Source organism: Coenobita brevimanus, chromosome 101, assembly GCF_032717465.1.
Source record: "Coenobita brevimanus isolate Jiangsu-jjx chromosome 101, ASM3271746v2, whole genome shotgun sequence".
Classification (NCBI taxonomy): Eukaryota; Metazoa; Arthropoda; class Malacostraca; order Decapoda; family Coenobitidae; genus Coenobita; species Coenobita brevimanus.
This window is the reverse complement of record NC_137054.1, coordinates 35,896,461-35,917,943: the sequence shown is the minus strand read 5'-3', so window position 1 is coordinate 35,917,943 and position 21,483 is coordinate 35,896,461.

Below are 21,483 nucleotides of genomic sequence, written 5' to 3'. Positions count from 1 at the left end.
TTTCATTTCCATTCACTTATCATTCAAGGCAGATAAAAATGAGGATGGTAAAGGGGAAAAATGTGAGGTGAGATCGAATTCTACTCACAACTGCAGTCTAAAAGAATGAATAATCAGTCTAAGGCCGGGACAGGGATAGGTATGGAGATCTGAAATTCATTAACCCGTCACGTCCCGAGCTATTTCGCACCTCCGACACCCCCCAATCCCAAGCTATTTTGGATTTTTTTTTTTTTTTGGCTAAAACTTCCGCTTTTGTTGAGAAACAAAGGAAAATCACCAAGAAAGGGCTTACCGTGGTCCATAAGTGGTCGGAACAGGTGAGGTCCCCACCGCCAGGTATTGTATTCTGTCACTGATGTGTGAGGGGCTCAAGTTTTCTATGGTAGGTAATTTTGGGAGAAACCACAAAGAACACCTCTACATTTATTGAATTTGAACTAATAAACAATAACAATAACAATATAATGGCTTTCAATGACATATGTATGAAAAATAAGCATTGTACCTTTCGCGTGCATAGCGAGTTTGGTCAGAGTGGTAACACGCTATGTGCTAAGTTTCTTGTTTCAGTCAACATATCATTTTTTCTACTTGTATAATACTGTTTCAATGCCATTTTACCATTTTGTACTGTATGTAAATGTTTTTAGCTGTTTTCATTCATTACGATGACATGTAGCATAACTATAGCACACATCTGCTTATGCAGCACACTCGCTATGACTTATCTCAACATACCATATTGTTTTATCACTTTCATAGTATTGTTTTCTTTACATTGAACCTTTCCTCCACCACTGTAAATGTTATCAATTATTTACATTCATTACGAGGACATTTAGCGAAATGCTAGCGCATATTCACGTAGCAAGCACACTCTCTACCACTCGTGTTTCAACTTCTACTTTATCACTTCACTCCCAATATACTTCCCCACTTACATTACAACCGTTTCCACCCTATACTGCACTATACATATTTACGGGCCTTATTATTTCAACTGAGTGTCAGAATATCGCACCAAATACCCTCGCAATGAATGTTTCGACTAAGATAATATTCATACACTTATATACTAATTTTCCACTTATATTGCACCCGTTTCCACTTGTATACTCCTATTTACATATTTACGGGCCTTTTTTATTCCACTGAGCTTCAGGAAATCGCATCTATATACACTTGCTAGGAATATTTTGACTTAGAATAATTTTTAGCACTTACAAAACTTTCATCTTATATTACACCCGTTTGCATTTTTCATACTAATATTTACATATTTACGGGCCTTATTTATTTCACTGAGCGTCAGAAAAGTGCATCTACATACACTTGCTGGGAAGGTTTCCACTTGGAAAATATTTATGCCCTTACAGATTTTTCCATTTATAATACACCCGTTTCCACTTCCATACTTCTATTTACAGATCTACGGGCCTTATAATTACACTGAGTGTCTGTCGCATTTATTTCTGAGTATCAGCGTCATATTGCATTCACACCATATCAGAAGTGCATGAAGGTGTGATACTCACTGAAACAAGGGTGAATGCAGAGACCCACGTCACACTCAACGCGCTGGTAGCGGGTGTCTTTTCTCTGAGTGGTGGGTCTCACCCGGGAATTGCTACTCACATGACACCTGCGCAGGAGCCTAGGTCTATTTGGCTGGGGAGGTATAGGAGTGGGGAAATGGCGGGTGGATATTCTCAGGGCAGTTTGGGCAGTAGGGGCAGTGCATGTGCGGTGTTGGGGCCTTTCAACCGCATACCGGGCAAAAATCTCACGTGTAAACTCCCTCACAAACCCTTCAAAGGTTTCCTGAACTCCTGTTGTCATGGTGTGCAGGTGATGGCAATTCAGGGCAGTTATATCTAGCAGGTGAAAGAAGAGCTTCTTGTACCACTTCATCGTGGTCCTGGCACACTCAACAGTGGATATCATGAAGTCTGACTGGTCCGCCAGGCACATGTTGATGTTGTAATCGAGGACACACTCTGGTTTCCATATGTGGTCTTGTTCTCGCTCCGATAATCCACGGACTCTGTACGGTGCATCAAGGGGCGGTGAACCGTGGACAAGAGGCTGACTTCTCTATTGTGGTTCCACATTGTTGCTAGTATATTGTTCACCTGGAAGAAGACAACCTCATTTCTGTCCAGTTTCCTCCCCACCCTGACCATGTGACACCAGTTCACCTTGATGGTACCACAGATTCCCGTGTCATGCCTGTGTAGATAACGAGCGAGAAGAGGGCTAGTGTACCAGTTGCCCAAGTAAAGGACGTGACCACGATGAAGGTAGTCTTCTATCATTGTCTTTACCACTGCTCCAGACAGTCCAATACTCCGATCTTCTATTATGTCTGTCTGTGCACCGGTGTACAAGACTATGTCTTGCACATAACCAGTCCTACAGTCACACATAACAAAGATCTTGAACCCAAAACGGTGCCTTTTGCTGGGTATGTGCTACTGAAATGAAATATTGCCTCTCCACAACACGAGACTCTCGTCTATAGGGATAAAATGAGGAACAGAATGTTTGCCTCAGGTGATCAAAAACCAACATAATTCACCTCATCTTATCTGTGTCATTTGCATTTGCAGGATCATCGGCATCGTAAAAGTGAAGGCTACTTAGAATTTGCTGAAAGCGATTACGGCTCATGATTTGGCCAAATATTGGTGTCAGCATAATAGGGTCCCTTGTCCAGTATGCTGAAATTCTGTTCTTTCGTATAATACCCATCAAAAGTACCATGGCAAAATATAAAAACATTTCTGCAAGGGAGACTGGGTAATCATAATTGATAGAATGCCTGCTCCGTGTGTCCAGTCTTTCACTCTCACGGCACTGGCTGCTAGCGAAACGGTTTGTTTGGTCCACTATTTCCTCCACAAAACCCTCACTGAAAAAAAGGTGGAAAAATCCAGCCTGGTGGAATTAGGGTGAATTCCTGGAGCAGTGCAGCCAGTGCACCCATGCTCAGTGAAGGGGTGAATGATGGGAGAAAAATCACTCCCATCCTCCCAATTCCATGACACAAATCCCTAGTCCCCATCGTCCCCATTGTTGCCTTCATCTGGATGGGGAGGAGATGCTGGTGGGGGAGGTTGGGGAGGAGGAGTGCGGAGGGCTTCCTCACACTCGCACTCCTCTTCCTTCGGCCTTTACCCTTTCCCTTTCCCTTACCCTTACGGCCTTGTGGAACATTAGGGGGCTGTGGGGTTGAAGTCTGGGAATATTGGGGAGCATAAGATGTGTTGGGGAGTGGTTCCTCCCCATCTTCCCCCTCCATCACAACACCACGTGATTCATCACGCACCCTCACTCGCCCACGTGTCTGGGAATATTGAGGAGCATAAGACGTGCTGGGGAGTGGTTCCTCCCCACCTTCCCCCTCCATCACAACCCCATGTGATTCATCTCGCACCCTCACTGCCCCACATGATATGCCCCACCGCCTCACACCACCACGGGAGAGCGATTACTCACTCCCACCACTCTCACTTTCTATACTCGCCCCTGCACTTTCCCTTTCACTCCCCACTCCCTCCATGCCACTTCTGCCCTCCCCAAACAAAAGACTAGGCCCATACCTGCTTGTACGACATGGTGTGCACTCGGGGCCGTGATGGGTGATAATCTCTTGGCCGTACCACGTGGCAGCACGTCCCACTGCTCTGTCCTCATCCTCGTCCTCAAAATTGGGCTCCACATCACGAGGGGCTGCCGAGAGGATGTTGCACATTGTTTTTGTGCAGGCTGGCCCTCTCTAGCAGCACGATAAGTCACGTAGCACCGCTTCCTGGGGGACGGGACCTCCTCATCACTGCTGCTGGTTTCCACCTCCTCTGGTTGGACATAATCTTTGTCCACAACCTCGTCTTCCTGTGGGGAATCACTGTTGCCTGTGAAGGCGTCCAGGGCGTCTTGGATTTCCTCCTCCAAGAGACCTCTATGCACCATGTCTGACCAGGGCCACTGCTAACAGGTGAGTAACCGAGCCGAGGGTGAGCGCGGGTCGCGGGGGGTCGCCGAGTGTCCCCGCCTGGTGGCAGGTAGGGGATGGTCGAGCAACCCTACGTACCAAAAATCAAGCACGAATTTTGAAAACTGTGCAAATTATGCACCTTGCAATTGTGTGACGTACTAGTACGTCAATGGGACTGGCAATTACATGATGTTGCAACATAGTCATACGTCAGTGGGACGCCTGGGGTTAATAGTTACAAGGCAGACTCAACTTGAAAATTGAAGGATATTTTTTTAAATTCCCTACAAGCAGCGTTCTTTGACTTTGAATTTATGATGAGAGCTCCCAGGGAGATAATATATTTTCTTGTGTATTCTTCGTTATTACATATAATTACTGTGTTTATTGTCTAATTTGAGATTTCCATAATTGCACTACCAGTTTTGTGAAGGAGTTACTGTAGGAAGCTCCCGCCATCTGGGTGGCCTACGCTGTTATGCATTATGCATTAATAACGAAGTTTGGTAAATTTTCTTCCTCAGCCATACGTTATATATGTATATATACACAGGTGCTCGTGGGCCCTTCGGTCCCCTCGCACTTGCTTCTGCGGATGTCTCTTGCGTTTATGTGCTGTCCTAGTGTAATGTTGTCACTTGGATTTTTTGCAGCTAACCAAGTGACTGTGTTATTTGCAGCTTCGGAAATGGAACCCAGTTCATTATAATTCTACCTTTGGGCAAAAAATTCTACGGAGATCCTATGCTAGACTCCGGAAGTAGCGTTTTTTGGTCAAAATGTGATCGCTCATTAAATATAATAAAAGTTTTTAAATCGTGAGGGGACCAAGTTTTTTCACATCAGCGATTTTTTTTGCGATTTCTGTGCCAATTTTGGTTCTATTTGAATGTGTAGTTTTGGCTGCCCAAAATACACACACACACACACACACACACACACATGGCTACTGCTATATTATATATATATATTGTTACGGAACAGAGAAAGATAATGTACACTTTAAGTGAGAATACTAAAAATCACTACCGTCCCGTAAAGTTCCAGGTTCAAAACAAAAGAGTTAGGTAAAATTACAAGTTAAAGTTTAATGCTCAAACTAACAACAAAACATTCAGGACTCATAAGGATAATGTAATGGCAAAAAAACAGGTTAAATATATGGTTAACTGCAATAGCCTCTATTAACACGAAATTAGCAAGAGTAAATTTATCCAAGTCAGCCCTGATAAAATGAAAATACACTGGGTAATGCTCAGTTAATGCAAGATAAATTATTACAGATACAAAATATTATTAAGGATGATGGACATAAAGATCCCTACATGAATTACAAAAACTTCACTAGGCCTACAAATTAAACTTATGCTATACAGTACAAGAAGAAAATGCAACAACACTTATACTCAAATTACACAGCTGCTAGATGGTTGGAGACTTCCTGAGCACTCAATAATAACTGTACAGGGGAGGACAGAAATGTGAACAAAATGAGGAGCAGATCTAAGTGGCAATGATGCAGAGACTGAGCTCATTATATAGGGGCCGGTAGAGCTTGATACAACTTGTAAGAAGGACGCGCAAATGAAGCCATTGGGACAAAGAGTTGACAATCCCGCTCTGAACAACAGAAAGGACGACTTACTCTACTATAACGGTAGAAGGGGGGAACTGAGGCAGAACACGCTCGTGATCAAACATGCAGCATACTGTGCGTTAATATTACACAAAGGATGATGAAATCATAGGCTATGTAACACCTCCCCACAAAGAAAAAAGAAATTTACAAAGGAAATTTCTTATTACTCTAAAACAATCTGTCTAAAGTCTAGATAAGCAATCTGCAATAACAATTTCTTTCCTAGTGTTACAAAACATGAGATCTCCCTAGCACGTTCAGTCATAGGTACTTGCCAGTATCCCTTTAACAAATCAAACTTACTTATGTACCTAGCCTTTCCGATCTTGTCTATGCAATCTTCCACACGAGGGAGAGGGTAAGTGTCTGTTTTGGTTATCTGATTAACACGTCTGTAGTCAATGCAAAGCCGCTGTGACCCACCTGGCTTAGGGACTAGAGTGACAGGAGAACTCCACTCGCTCTGACAGGGCTCCTTCTGGATGAGAGGAACTTTCACTGGGTTCACATGGTAAGGAGGCAATTTAATTGGCTTTGCATCTCCAACATCGACATCATGCATCAACACAGTGGTTCTTCCTGGAGTGGCACGGAACACTTGCGGGTACTCCTGCAGTAATGCCGAAAACTCCTGCCTTTCCTCGGGAGGTAGATGAGAAAGCTTAGTCTGGAGATCATTCATGATATCAGGATTCTTCCCCAAACTATCACTCAGGCTCATACTGCATGGGAGAGCTTCACTTGCAGACTCGGGTGGAACAGCTGCAATGCAGACTGGATTATTTTTGTCCCGCCTGTGATATAACTTTAGCATGTTGATGTGACATAGTTGCTTGTTCTTTCTACGATCTGGTGTGGCGATGACATTGTTGACATCACTGAGTTTCTTCTTCACGAAATAAGGACCACTAAACTTGGCTTGAAGAGGTTGCCCATGAACTGGTAGCAGAATCAAAACCTGATCTCCTGGCTGAAAGTGGCGTAACCTGGACTTCTTATCATACCAAGTCTTCATCTTCTCCTGAGCAGCTCCTAAATTCTCTCTCGCCAGCTGTAAAGCAGTGGACAGCCGTTCTTTGAAATTCATCACATACTCCAGCAGGTTGACGTCATCTTCCTCCGACAGCCAGCATTCCTTGAGTAACTTAAGGGGTCCTCTTACTTCATGGCCAAACAGTAGTTCAAAAGGTGAGAAGCCCAGTGATTCATTTGGAGATTCTCTTGCGGCAAACACAACAAATGGAAGACCTTTATCCCAGTCTTTCTGATGTTCCAAACAGTATTTCTTGAGCATCGATTTGAGTGTTTGATGATATCTCTCCAACTCTCCTTGGGTCTGGGGATGGTAAGCTGAAGACGTGATCTGGGAGATGCCCAACTCTTTCAGAGACTGCTTGAAAACATTTGACATGAAATTACTTCCTCGGTCTAACTGTACCTCCTTGGGCAGACCAAAGTTTGTGAAGAACCCTAGCATTTCCTTAACCACGTTCTTTGCTGAGATATTTCTAAGTGGAATGGCTTCAGGATAACGAGTAGCCATATCAATCAGGGTCAACACATAAGAAAATCCTGAAGAAGTCTTAGGAAGAGGGCCCACAATATCCACCAACACACGGGTGAAAGGCGCCTCAAAAGGAGGAATGGGAACTAGAGGTGCAACCTTTTCGGTCTGATTACACTTCCCCACAACTTGACAGGTGTGACAAGACTTACAATACCAGGAAACATCCCTGAAGATACCTGGCCAGTAGAAGTGTTTCAAAATGCTTGCCACAGTCTTCCTCACTCCAAGGTGTCCTGCCAAACTGGAATCATGAGCCACTCTAATGATATCCTGCCTACAAACACGAGGGATGACAACTTGATGTACAACCTCCCATTCACAGTCGGCTGATGCTGTTGGGGGTCTCCACTTCCTCATAAGTACTCCTGACTTTACATAATAACAAGTAGAAGCACCGGCTGACTCTTCTTCACTGTAAGCAGAGTTAGCTAGACCTTTCAACTTAGGGTCAGCAACCTGCAACTCAACCAACTCTTGACGAGACAAATTATCAACACTACGCGGTACTGCCTCGTCTGGTGAGTGGTCCAAATTAGCAAGAAAAGTGTCAGCTAGGATAACATCATCATCATCATTATCCTCTAAGTCACCAGTAACTTTAGACTTAGCCCTAGTGACAGCACATGCAGGGAACACATCAGGGACATCACAATCCTGGGATGCAGCCACTGGCTAACTAGACAACTGAGGAGCTGGACACACTTGACTTCCACCAATATCATTTCTAAGTAAGAAAGTTACACCTGACATTGGGAGTGTCTCAACCAACCCAACCATAACGGAACCATTAACAAAACCAGACTCTAAATTCACTCTGCACAGAGGGACAGAGAAGTAATTTTTTCTTACACCTTGTAAGATTACAGTTTCATCAGAGGAATTAACATTAGAGCCTAGAACACTGGTCAGCATAAGGGATTGGCAAGCACCTGTATCACGATATATTTTAACTGATTTCCTGTCATTACTGTCCAGAGGACTGACAAAACCATCAGACAGGAAATTAGCACATGAACTCTTGAGAGTGTCACCCACGTTTCTGCTCAAAAGAGGAGCTCCATCATGAGAATTTAAGTTACCCCTCAAAGCAGGTTCAGTTAACTCAGTTAAAGAATTCTGGGAACTCTCAAGAGTGGACACTAGACCAATTGACTGAATATTTAAAGACTCCTTTTTGTTCACATCACGCTGTCTCCTGAAACATTTCTCCGTAGTATGACCAAGCTTACTACAATAAGTACATTTACTTTTCTGAAATCTAGAGGTGAAGCTGGTATTTACTTCCTGAGAAACATCATCCTTATTCTGTTTCCTGTTACCTGTACTCTGAGTAGAGGGAACATACTTACTCTCAGCTTTCCTTTCTCCTCTAGAATATCTCTTGTGAGTGAGAACATATTCATCAGCTAAAACTGCAGCATCAGACAAATTATCTATTCTTTTCTCATCAAGATATAGGCTTACATCTTTATAAATACACCTCTTGAAGTCCTCCAGCAAAATCATCTGCTTAAATTTACCAAAATCAGAATCCACATTCTTAGAATTTAACCATTGCTCTAACAGATCTTCTTTGATTTTTGCATACTCAACATGGGATTGCTTATCTTGCGTGTAAGTTGTCCTAAATTTTACTCTATAAGCTTCAGGAACAAGCTCATAGGCCTTAAGAATCAAGCTCTTAACTACATCATAATTATCAGATTGATCCTGAGGCAAAGATGCATAAGTTACTTGAGCATTACCGGTGAGAACAGTTTGAAGGAGTACTGGCCAATACTTTTTGGGCCAATTAAAACCTGTAGCTACCCTCTCAATCAAGTGAAAATACTTTGTTAAATCAGATTCATTAAAAGGAGGGACAAGTTTAACATTTTTAGCCACATCAAAATCATCAGAGCTAGATGATCCAGTTCCACCTTGTTTCATGCGATACTCATTGTCTGCCTGAATCCTAGCAATTTCAACTTGTGCCTCAGCCTCCTTAGCACGAGCCTGAAACTCAGCCTCCTTAGCATTTGCTTGAAATTCAGCCTCCTTAACACAAGCCTCCTTAGCCTGAGACTCAGCCTCCTTAGCACGTGCTTGAAATTCAGCTTCCTTCACACGAGACTCCTGCAGGGCTAGCTGTAACTTAGCTAATTCAATCTGCGTTTGCTCATTTGGAGGAGTTACGTTAAACAAGCTTTTATTAATCATGCCAACAATTTGATCTTTAGAATGATGAGAGTGAACTGCAATTCCCAATTGTTGAGCAACAAGCTTAAGTTCATTCTTTGTTCTGTTTTCTACATCACACACTGTTTGCACATTTGACAAAAAATCTTTGGCTTCATCAAGTGTAGTAATAGTAGACATCATGAATAAGTAACAGTCACAAAATATCGAGCAATATCCTTATGATAATATCCTGAATATCCTGATATGAGGTCGCCAAATTTATGTTACGGAACAGAGAAAGATAATGTACACTTTAAGTGAGAATACTAAAAATCACTACCGTCCCGTAAAGTTCCAGGTTCAAAACAAAAGAGTTAGGTAAAATTACAAGTTAAAGTTTAATGCTCAAACTAACAACAAAACATTCAGGACTCATAAGGATAATGTAATGGCAAAAAAACAGGTTAAATATATGTTTAACTGCAATAGCCTCTATTAACACGAAATTAGCAAGAGTAAATTTATCTAAGTTAGCCCTGATAAAATGAAAATACACTGGGTAATGCTCAGTTAATGCAAGATAAATTATTACAGATACAAAATATTATTAATGATGATGGACATAAAGATCCCTACATGAATTACAAAAACTTCACTAGGCCTACAAATTAAACTTATGCTATACAGTACAAGAAGAAAATGCAACAACACTTATACTCAAATTACACAGCTGCTAGATGGTTGGAGACTTCCTGAGCACTCAATAATAACCGTACAGGGGAGGACAGAGATGTGAACAAAATGAGGAGCAGATCTAAGTGGCAATGATGCAGAGACTGAGCTCATTATATTGGGGCCGGCAGAGCTTGATACAACTTGTAAGAAGGATGCGCAAATGAAGCCATGGGGACAAAGAGTTGACAATCCCGCTCTGAACAACAGAAAGGACGACTTACTCTACTATAACGGTAGAAGGGGGGAACTGAGGCAGAACACGCTCGTGATCAAACATGCAGCATACTGTGCGTTAAAATTACACAAAGGATGATGAAATCATAGGCTATGTAACAATATATATATATATATATATATATATATATATATATATATATATATATATATACAGGGTGACCCAGAAAAAACTTCCACATTTCAAAGGTAAGTGGAAAAAAAATGGTTAAAGATAATCAAAATATTATCTGCCCACATGAAACTTCATTCAATACAGTTTTTATTCATATTTTAAAAATGACATCCTCCAAATGGTGACCATCATTGTCTATACACGCTTGGAGGCAATTTCTGAAGGCTGCCATGGCTCGACGGGTCATGTCAGGTGGAACAGCGGCTATATCCTGCTGAATAGCAACCTTAAGGGCTTCAAGAGTTTAGGGTCGATGAGTTTACAGAGCCACTCAAATGAAAATGAGCTTCGTCACTGCACGAGAGAACAGCATCTTCCGGAACACTTTGCAGAATGTTCTCGCATAACTCCCTGCGGCTTATCCAGTCTCTCGCATTGAGTCCTTGCCCAACCCTCAGTTTGTATGGATGGAAGTGAAGGTCTTTGTGTAAGATTCTCCTTGCAGTTTCCTAGGATAACCCTACAGCTAAAGCATGCTTCTGCGCAGAACGCCTCAATGCTTCAATATTCACAGGTGTACAAGCGCTCCTAGATCTACTCAGTGATTTTCTTTATAAAGGTGAGCCTGTTGCCTTGAAATTCTCAATCCACTGCAAGATGATTTTTCAATCTTGAACGTTTTCGTTCCGTGGAATACTGAAGCGTCTTTGAAAGGCCATCTGCCCGGCGATCAAGGAATGGTTCTTTGTGAAGAACGCTTCAACAGTGAACACACAGTGTGCTCCCGACCACGCCATGTTGGCGACTGAGGACGGCTGGGGTTGGGCTATCACAGACCCTAGCCCCGTCCCTCCCGCCTCATTACTGCCAGTGCTACAGCCTTTCGAAATGTGGCAGGTTTCTTTGGGTCACCCTGTATATATATATATATATATATATATATATATATATATATAAAATGTGTGTGTGTGTGTGTGTGTGTTTAGTCATAAGAAAAACTATCATTACCCTCCAGAGCTATGCACTATGACACAATGACGAAGTGTTGTGGAATGACGGGACAGGAAAGTTTGTGCTGCAAACCCGTCAGTGTCGGTTATGTGATACACAATATTAGAATTTGTGCTCCAGGTAGTAAAAGCTAATTAGATCGTTTGGCCTCTGTGCATTGAGACAATACATTTTATTATCCGGCACCGAGTTCATTAAGTAAAAATATAACAGAATGTTGTAATGTCGGCAACAGATGCAGATGGGCAATGAGGATATGCACCCTTGCCAGACGTATGATAGTACTTCAGCCAATACAAGTCAAGTTTGTGAAATTCAAATGATATGCATTGTTTTCAACATATAATAAATGTTGAGTAGAAGGAAAATAATAATACATGTTCAGTCTCATTGCTTTAATATTTTGTATACCCACCTCCTGCTTCAAAAACAGCCTGTAGACGTCCGAAACATCCATCTGAAGCATTTAACAACCCACCTAAAGCAAACAAATGAACTCGTGCACCCCTGCTAGACTATCATAAAAAAAAAAAAAAAAATGTCGATGCCTAAACTGTAGATTTAATACCCTTAAAAATAATTTATTTGTTCTATTCTATAGATAATATGTGGCGAATAGTTGGAAAATAGTAATCGTGCCGAATTTCATTATTAATCCCCGGCGGGGCACTCAGATTAACCCAAACACGCCCTATATATTTCCCCCGCCATGTGGCTCATTCTTGCTCATTATTCCAACTCTTGTAATGAGATTGTTATATGGCAACACTAGGTAGGGGAGGGGCAAACAGCAAGGACCCACCCACATGGCCCAGCTAACGTTCGTTTCGTATCGAACATCCCGGGGGGTAACAATAGTTTTTTTTTATGACCATACATATAAATCTCTTGGTTACCCATGATTCATATGCTAATATACACAAGAAAACAGGAAAGACGAAAATGTCCTGAGCGCATTCGTGTAATCACATATTCAGAAAAAAAAACAAAGTGGGTGAGGTCCAGAAAAAATGACGTTTTAGACAGACAGACAGACAGGCAGACAAAGAACGACGAGGAATTTCAATAGAGACTTAAAGTCACTGGTCAAACCCAGTGGTATGGATGAAAATATTTTCTTAAATCTACGCCAAGCATAACTTCGCAGTACATGCTGTAACAGAGTATTTATATGACATTAGCTTAATTATAACATCAACATATATCTTACTATAAATGAATAAATGAGTATATAATTATATATATGAAGGTTTATATTTGTTACTTGTAAATTAGTATCATATATTTCCTAAATGTTATAATGAATATTATGTGCTATGAAAACATCATGCTTTGCCTAGATGTCAGATTTATTGAATCTATCATATAGGCTTTGACCTGCGACTTGGCGAAGTCTCTAAGGAATTCCCTCACCCTTCTCTTTAATGTATAAAACGTCAGTTGTGCTGAACCTCCGTTGTTTTCCCCTGAATATCACCTGAAGATGTGATTATACGAATGTGCTCGGGATATTATGCCTCTCCCATTGTATGTGGTCATCGTTTTCGTTTTCGTTTTCGTTTTTAAAGGCTCCAACATGCTTGCAGGTGTCGGCCTTGGTCACCTAATGGCGGCTCTCCACGCTGCACGATCCATTCCAGCCTCCCTGTTCAATCCCTTAACCCTAAGGTCACACTTAATGACCTCGTCCCATGTCTTTCTCGGCCTACCCCTCATAACCCCACCCCCAATATTAACACTTCTCACCTTCCTCACCCAATTATCATCCCCCATCCTCTCCACATGTCCAAACCACCTCAATCTACCTCTCCTCATCACAACACCAATACACTCCAGTCCCATCCTACCTCTCAACTCTTCCATTGTAAACCCAGCCCTTCCAGGCCTTGGACGCAGGGACGCATTGCACATCCACCTAATCATTGTCATTTCTGTACGTCTGAGCCGGCAAATATCTTCCCCCTTCACTGCCCAGGTCTCACTGCCATACAGCATTACACTTCTAACACATGCTGCATACAAAGACCCCTTAGCACGTAGGGAGAGCCCTCTCAGTGTCAGGCGAGGCAAGAGCTCCCTGAACTTCTTCCAACCACTTCTCACCCTAGCCACAGAGCTAGCTCCAGCCCCACCTCCAGCACACAACATGTCTCTCAAATAACAAAACTCTTCCACACACTCAAGAGATTCACCAGCAAGTTCAATCCTTTCACGTCTGACAATCTCCACCTGCTCACCCCGGCACGCCGTACACATAAAATTAGCATTATCTCGCAGTCTACCTCTGATACCACTACATCTCTTATGCACCCATTTATCACACACACCGCACAAGATGGAATTACTTCCCATGCCCTTGTGGCAAACTGCACATGGCCACTCTCCCTCGTCTTTGACAGTACCGCCACCAACCCTAGATATCATCACTTTCGTTTTATCTGCATTTACCCTTAAACCCTTTTGCCCCATACCATCTCTCCACTTCCTAAACCTTTCCTCCGCCTCCATTTCATTCTCTGCAATCAACACCAAATCATCAGCCTACAACAACTCCCACGGGAGTCCGTTTCTAAAGTCACGTGAAAGGGCTTCAAGTACCATAATAAACAACATGGGACTCAAGACTGACCCCTGATGCACACCAACATTCACGGAAAACTCATCACTCAAGTCTCCATTCACTCTCACCTGGGTGTGAGCACCCACATACATGACCATAATCACCCTAACCAGCCACTCCTCCAAGCCAAGCTTTCTCATTGCCCACTTCACCACCTCTCTAGGGACTCTGTCAAAGGCCTTTTCCAAATCAACAAAAACAAAATAAAGATCCCTTCTCCTACCAATATATTTTTCCTGAAGCTGTCGAACAATGAATATGGCATCAGTGGTCCCCCTACCTGGCATAAATCCAAACTGCATCTCATCAATATTCACTCTTTCTCTAATCATACCTTCTAAAACTCTCTCCATTACCTTCATTATCTGATCTAAAAGCTTTATACCTCTATAATTTCCTCTTTCCAGGGCATCACCCTTCCCTTTATACACATTTACAATTACACTCTTCAGCCAATCATCTGGGACAACGCACTCATAAATAATCCTATTTATCAGGTCAGTGACTAAACTCACCCCTATATCGCCTGAGGCCTTCAACATTTCGGCAGTCAACCCAGACACACCTGCTGCCTTCCCCACCCTCATCCTGCCTATTGCCTCACTCACAGTAGCAGTAGCAGTCAAAGGCCAAGGGCCAGACACTGGATATGCTGGCTCCAAACCTTCCCTGTCCCAGTCAAACTCCTCATTCAACAACCGGTTATAATGCTCTCTCTATGCATCTTTAATATCCTCACTGTTCACCACTACCCTTCCTTCATCATTCTTCACACACTGCTCACCTATGATATCCCGATTATCCCTCTTCACCTGACCTGCCACCCTAAATATATTTTTCCTTTCCCCATGATTTAGGTTATCAAGTAATTGTCTCTGTGACTCAGACTTTGCCCTGTATACCTCTCTTCTAGCCCTACGCTTGGCAGCCAAATATTCCTCTTTGCTACCACCCTTCTTCCATTCCCGGAAAAGCCTTCTTTTCTCCTTAATTGCAGCTTCTACACCCTCATCTCACCACCAAGTTACCTTATGTCTTGGTGGTCCTCTTGTCCAGCTGCATGTTACATCAGTGACTCTGAAGAAATTGTTCTTGAGGGCTCTGTACTGTTCATTAACGCCTGTCTACAGCTCCCTGTTCAGCCACCACTCTCCTCAACTCGCTATAGAAGGCATCCCTTACTACTTGGTTTTTCAGCTTCCATATTTTCCTCCTACGTACATAAGTCCTCTTTTTCATCACTTGTTCTTTAAGCACCATCACAAATCAATAGTTTGTGCTGCTGCACACACTCCTCACTTCCTATAACTTTGACATCCCTCACTAACCTTCTATCGGCCCTCCTAACCAGAAAATAATCTATCTGACTGCTATTTTCCCCAGACTCATACGTAATTAACCTACTGTCTCTTTTCCTAAAATATGTGTTGCACACAATCATGTCTGTTGCCTCCCCAAATTCGAGTATCCTTTCCCTTTCTGCATTCCTTAGACCATACGCACATCCCCCATGCACTCCTTCATAACCTTGTGCTGCTTCACCTACATGACCATTTAAGTCCCCTTCCAAAATCACTATCTCATCATTCCGCATACCACCCACTACACGTATTAAATCATCCCAAAATCTATCTTTCTCTGATGCATCCAATCCTGCCTGTGGAGCATATGCTGATATAATCGCAGCTATCTTTCTTCCCAACAGAATTTTCACTACCAATATCCTATTGCTTACTCTCAAAACATTCATAACATATTCCACCCATTTCTCCGAAACCATCACACCAACACCTCCATATCCGTCTGTCCCCCCCTGCCAAAACAACTTATAGCAACAGTCCTTCCCAACAATCTTTCTGGCTGATCCACCCCTGTACCGGACTTCCTGCAAACACGCCACATCCACCCACCTCCTACTGAATGCCTCAACGACTTCCCCTATATATATATATTTATATATATATATATATATATATATATATATATATATATATATATATATATATATATTATAGGGTGTTAAGAAAAATCGAACCTTCAGGAACCTGAAGGGCAAAGTGCTTATTCAGTTCCACTACTGGTGGGAACTATACCATACCTTGCAATTGTTTTTTTGGCGATCTCAGACTCATACCTCATTTCAGTGCGAGTTGCAGTGCAAGTGGTAACACCCGCCTTGATCGCAGCAGTGCTTGACGTGGGGGAACTCACATTGTCTGTCAGATCTCTCCACTCTGTTAGCAAGGAATCAAGGACTGAGATCGCTGAAAAGATAAAAAAATAGAATTACAACAACAAACACACTTGATTCTCCATTTTGATGAAAGCTCTTGCCCAACATCGATGGTAGCAGCCGCAGTGATCACCTGGCGATTGTTGTTACAGGGATTGGTACGGAGAAGATCCTGACGATCCCTAAGATCCCTGCTGGAACGGGCAAAACAATGGGAGCGGCAGTGCTAAGGACTCTAGATGAATGGCAGGAAGTGATGCCCTCGATTGCAGGGCTCTGTTTTGATACTACAGCATCTAACACTAGGGTTCACAGCGGAGCTTGCTTTGTCACTGAAAGAGGTCTCCAAGTCCAGCTGTTGTTCTTGGCATGCAGGCATCACATGTGTGAACTCATAGTGGCAGGGATCTTTGACATCTTCTTTTCTTCTGGTCCTGAAATTTCTCTCTTCGGTTGATTCAAAGAGTTCTGGAACAAAATTGACACAGATTCCTTTGATCCCAATGATGATGACCTAGATGAAAAATCTCAGTCGTGGATAGCCAACAGAGGCGAGAACATTGAACATTTCTTACTCAGCCACATGGATAGTGCACAACCCTGTGATGACTACCTTGAACTCCTCCAGCTGTCTTTTGCGTTGCTCGGCAAGAAGTCGGCATGGATGACTTTTCACTGTCCAGGTGCCTATCACAGAGCACATTGGATGGCCAAAGGCCTTTACTGCCTCAAGAACTTCCTTTTCAGAAATCATCTGAAGGATGCAGCTACTTCCCCTTCACATGGCATCAAAAGGAGGCCATCAAACGCATCTGTGTCTTCCTTGTCACTATCTATGTGATGCACTGGTCGGAAGCCCCATATGCTGTCAACGTTGCAATCAGTGATCTCAGTCTCCTAAAGAAGATTGAAGAATTCAATGAGGTGGATCCCGTTGTAGCAAAGAAGGCACTGGACAAAGTCTAAATCCACCTCTGGTACCTCAGTGAGGACCTGGCCCCACTAGCCATTTATTCTGATAAAGCCTTTGCTGAGAATAAGCAGGACATTCTGAAAAATATGACCACAGCACTGTCGAGGAAGAAGGGTCTGCGCCGTTTGAACATGAAGACGATTGATAAGGCATCAGATCTGAGAATCTCTAAGTTTGTCACCCAGAAGTCGAAAAGCCTCTTCCAGTGTTTGAAGATGGATACTCCGACAAGCATCAATGACCTCTGCCCCATTCCTGATGTCATGGCCCACCTCAAAGTGGTCAATGACTCTGCTGAGCGGGCAGTCAAACTGGCAGTGGACTAAAACAGGGGTCTGATGAAGAATGAAGAAGAATGACAGCTGATCTTCCATGATGTGCAGTACCACAGAGCCCTCTACTACTCGACCAAAAAATCCCACATGTAATAAACTGATTATGCTTGTTGTATAGCTCAAAAATATTGTTTCTTTTTGTACCACATTGTTTATTTTTACCTTTCTTCACCATACCCTTCACGTACTCAGATCAGTTAGATTTACAGAATGCAGGGGTAGTGAGGCACGACTTTGCAGTGATAAAAACCATAAATTTTTGTTTGAATGCTTTGTTTGTAAAGTGCATACTTTGCCCATCTAAATATCCAAATTTGTTCTCCCCTATAAGTGCTGAACACCATAAGATATATATATATATATATATATATATATATATATATATATATATATATATATATATATATATATATATATATGTGTGTGTGTGTGTGTGTGTGTGTGTGTGTGTGTGTGTTATGGGGGTAATTCTGATATTTTCATCATCCCCATTTACTTTCTCTCCCACAAATTGGATAGGGTTGTGTAGATTCTTATTATATCACTTTGCAAAAAGATGAAAATTTTATTCGTTTCAAATGAGTCCATAACCAAAGCACCATACTTGATTAAGATCAGAGGAATGGTACCCGTAATCATAGGTAATATATAACCATTATAGTGCATGTCAAACGCTAAGTTCAGTATAATTCAGGAAGCTTCTGAAAAATTTAACTGAAATTTATTTTGAAAGCCTGCAATCAGACAATGTAAACAGCATGCTAGTTTCATTCAGTTATATCCATAAAAGAAAAGTCGTTTGTGTTTTCTCCGCAACAACGTCACAATAAAGGCACATTTGACTGAAACTTTCTTCATATACAGTACTTAGCTCTCAGTATTTCCCCTTTGTCCAAAACACATAAATACATTTTCTTGAAAGCACCTATCACGGCCACCTTTGTTCCACTTTCTGTGTTGTTCTTATTCTCTCCTTTCTTACCTTTACATCATTTCCTCTTCTATGTATTCACTTTTTATCTTGTTACTATCCTAATGCATTCCTTTTATCCAAATTACTTAGTAAATGCATCTGTCACGTCCACCTCTTCACGTACTTATTGGTTCATTCTAAAACCCTTTAATGGATGTGATGTACTATAGTTGTGGAATCAAGATAATTTGAGAAACAGGTGTGTGTGAGTCAGGTATGTGAGGTCGAGTGAGAAGCAGGCGAGTAAGACCAGAGGGAGAAAATCAAGGTGTTTAGGGACAGCATTTCATTAATATTCGAGGCACGTATGAAGGAAGCAGGTGTCTGAGGCAGGGATGATGCAAACGCTTTGATAACTCTCAGCATTACAACAGTGCACTACCAGCCCGGTTTCATTCCGACCCCCACTTGTCTTCCTAACTACCCCTTCACCTACTCCTACCTTGCCCTTCGCCTTGCATATATACCTACCTACCTCGTCGCCTGCCTCCCACCCCGTCAGTTTTCCCCTCTGCCTGGCGGCCACCCTGTTTGCCTTCCTAACACCCTGCTTGCCTCCCAGCCTGCCTACTTCCCACACTGCCACACTGGCTCCCACCCTACGTAGTTCCCCTTTCTTTTTCCTGTCTTGCCTCTCTCTCTTCTATTTATCTCTCACCTTCTTCACTCCTTTTAGATCAGCCAAAGATTGGTCACACACCGTAATTAGTTTTCTGCCCTAATGCCTCTCTCTTCCCTGCCTGCTTCTCACTCTGCCTCCCTCCCTCCCTCCCTCCCTCTCACTCTGTCTACCTTCCTGCCTCTCCCTCGTTGTGCTTAACTCCTTGTATCCATCTCTCTCTATTTAACTACCTGCTTGCCTCTCATGCTGGCTATCTCCCTGCCTCCATCTCTCTCTTCCTACCTTCCTCTCTCTCACTCTGCCTACCTCCCTGCCTCCCTCTCACTCTGCTTAGCTCTCTGCCTCTCTCACACTCTGCTTAATTCTCTGCCTCCCTCTTGCTCTGCGCAACTCCCTGCCTTCCTCTTACTCTGCCTAACTCCCTGCTTCTCTCCCACATCGTCTAAGTCCCTACCAGATTCGCACTCTGCCTACCTCCCTACCCGCTTCTCAATCTGCCTACCCCCCTGAGTGTTTTTCAGTCTATCCAATGCCGCCTTGCTCTCCATATTTGCTTCTCACTCTGTCTACATCCCACTCTTCCCATCTTCATGCCTGGTTATTATTGTACCTCCCTGCCTGACCTATGGTTCTCTGCCTGCCTCTCACTCTCTCTACCTTTCATCCTGCCTCTCAATCTGTCTACCTCCTTGTCTTCCCTTCTCTCTCTCCCTGCCTGCACCTGTCTCTGATTACATCCCTGCATCTCACTTCTCCCTGTCAACCTAACACGCTGCTTGCCTCCCTCCTTGCCTGTCACTCACTCCACCTACCTCCTTTCCTGCCGTCCTTCCTGGGTGCTCAAGGTCTCGTTACTTGCAGTATCACCCACTACCTGCCTCATTACATACAGCGCGTGTCTAAATTCCTGCCTTCTCGCATCTCCATCTAATCGTCCTGCCTGTCTTCCTACCTTTTAATTTTCCTGCTTATCTTCCACCTTTCTTCCTCTCGAAAACTTCTCTTCATTCTTCCTCTTTTTCTACTTTCCTCTTGCACTCTTTGCCGATTTCTATCCTTTCTTTTTGGCCGCAGCTCTGTCTATCTTCTTCCTGTTAATTTCCTGCCTGCCCTCCACCAAACTTTCCTCCTGCCTCCTGCCTGCCTGATGTCTATGTGATTGCCTGCCGTTCCGTCGCTTTGTTCGAACCCAACTTTGCGTCTTACTTCACCAACTTTTTTCCAGTCCATCCCTCCCTGTTTTATATTCTTCTGCTTCTCTCTCTCTCTCTCTCTCTCTCTCTCTCTTATGTATATATGATACGAATGTATAGTATATATACTGTATGAGGTGCGGTCAAAAATTTCCGAGACTGTTTCTGTTGAGAATGAACGGAGTGCTGCACGGTCATGAGCTCGCAGCAAGGACGAGCAATACCTTTCATAAATCAGTGTCATGTGGCGTCACGATGTCAACATGGAGACCTGTGTTACACGAGTTTTTGTGACCACCTGCACTTGCTCATTTGCGATCTCGCTTTGGACCTCAAACTTGAACAGAGAGCAGACATGAAGTTCTGTGTCAAACTCGGGAAATCAGGAACGGAGACCCTTGAAATGCTTCAGCAGACCTACGGTAATGAAGCAATGAGCCGGGCAAGGTTGAGTGGCACTCACGCTTCAGGAGGGGCAGAACATCACTGGAGGACGACAAGAGATAAGGGCGACCCTCCACGAGCAGAATCCCCCAAAATGTTGGAAATATTCAATGCATTGTCCATGAGGATGGTCGGATCACAACGTTGTCGATACCAGCAACTTCCTCAATACTGACCCGATGATTCTCATGCACAATTTGTTGAATATTTTCAACATCCTCTGGGATTCTGCTCGTGAAGGGTCTCCCAGACCTCCTGTTGGCCCCCAGTGATACTGTGCCCCTCCTGAAGCGCAAGTGCCACTCTAAACATCTAGCCCAGCTCATTGCTTCATTGCCGTAGGTCTACTGAAGCATTTCAAAGGCCTCTGTTGTCATTTTCTCGACGATGACACAGAATTTCATGTTTGCTCTCTGCTCAAATTTGAGGTCTACAGAGAGGTCGCAAATGAGCATGTGCATGTTGCCACAAAAACGCTTGTAACACAAGTCTCGATGTTGACAGTGCAACGCCATAGGTCATACTCATGAAGGATACTGCTCGCAAGTGCTGCGTGTGCATGACTCTGCCGTGTTCCGTTCGTTCGCAACAGGAACAGTCTAGGTACTTATTGGTCGCACCTCATATAT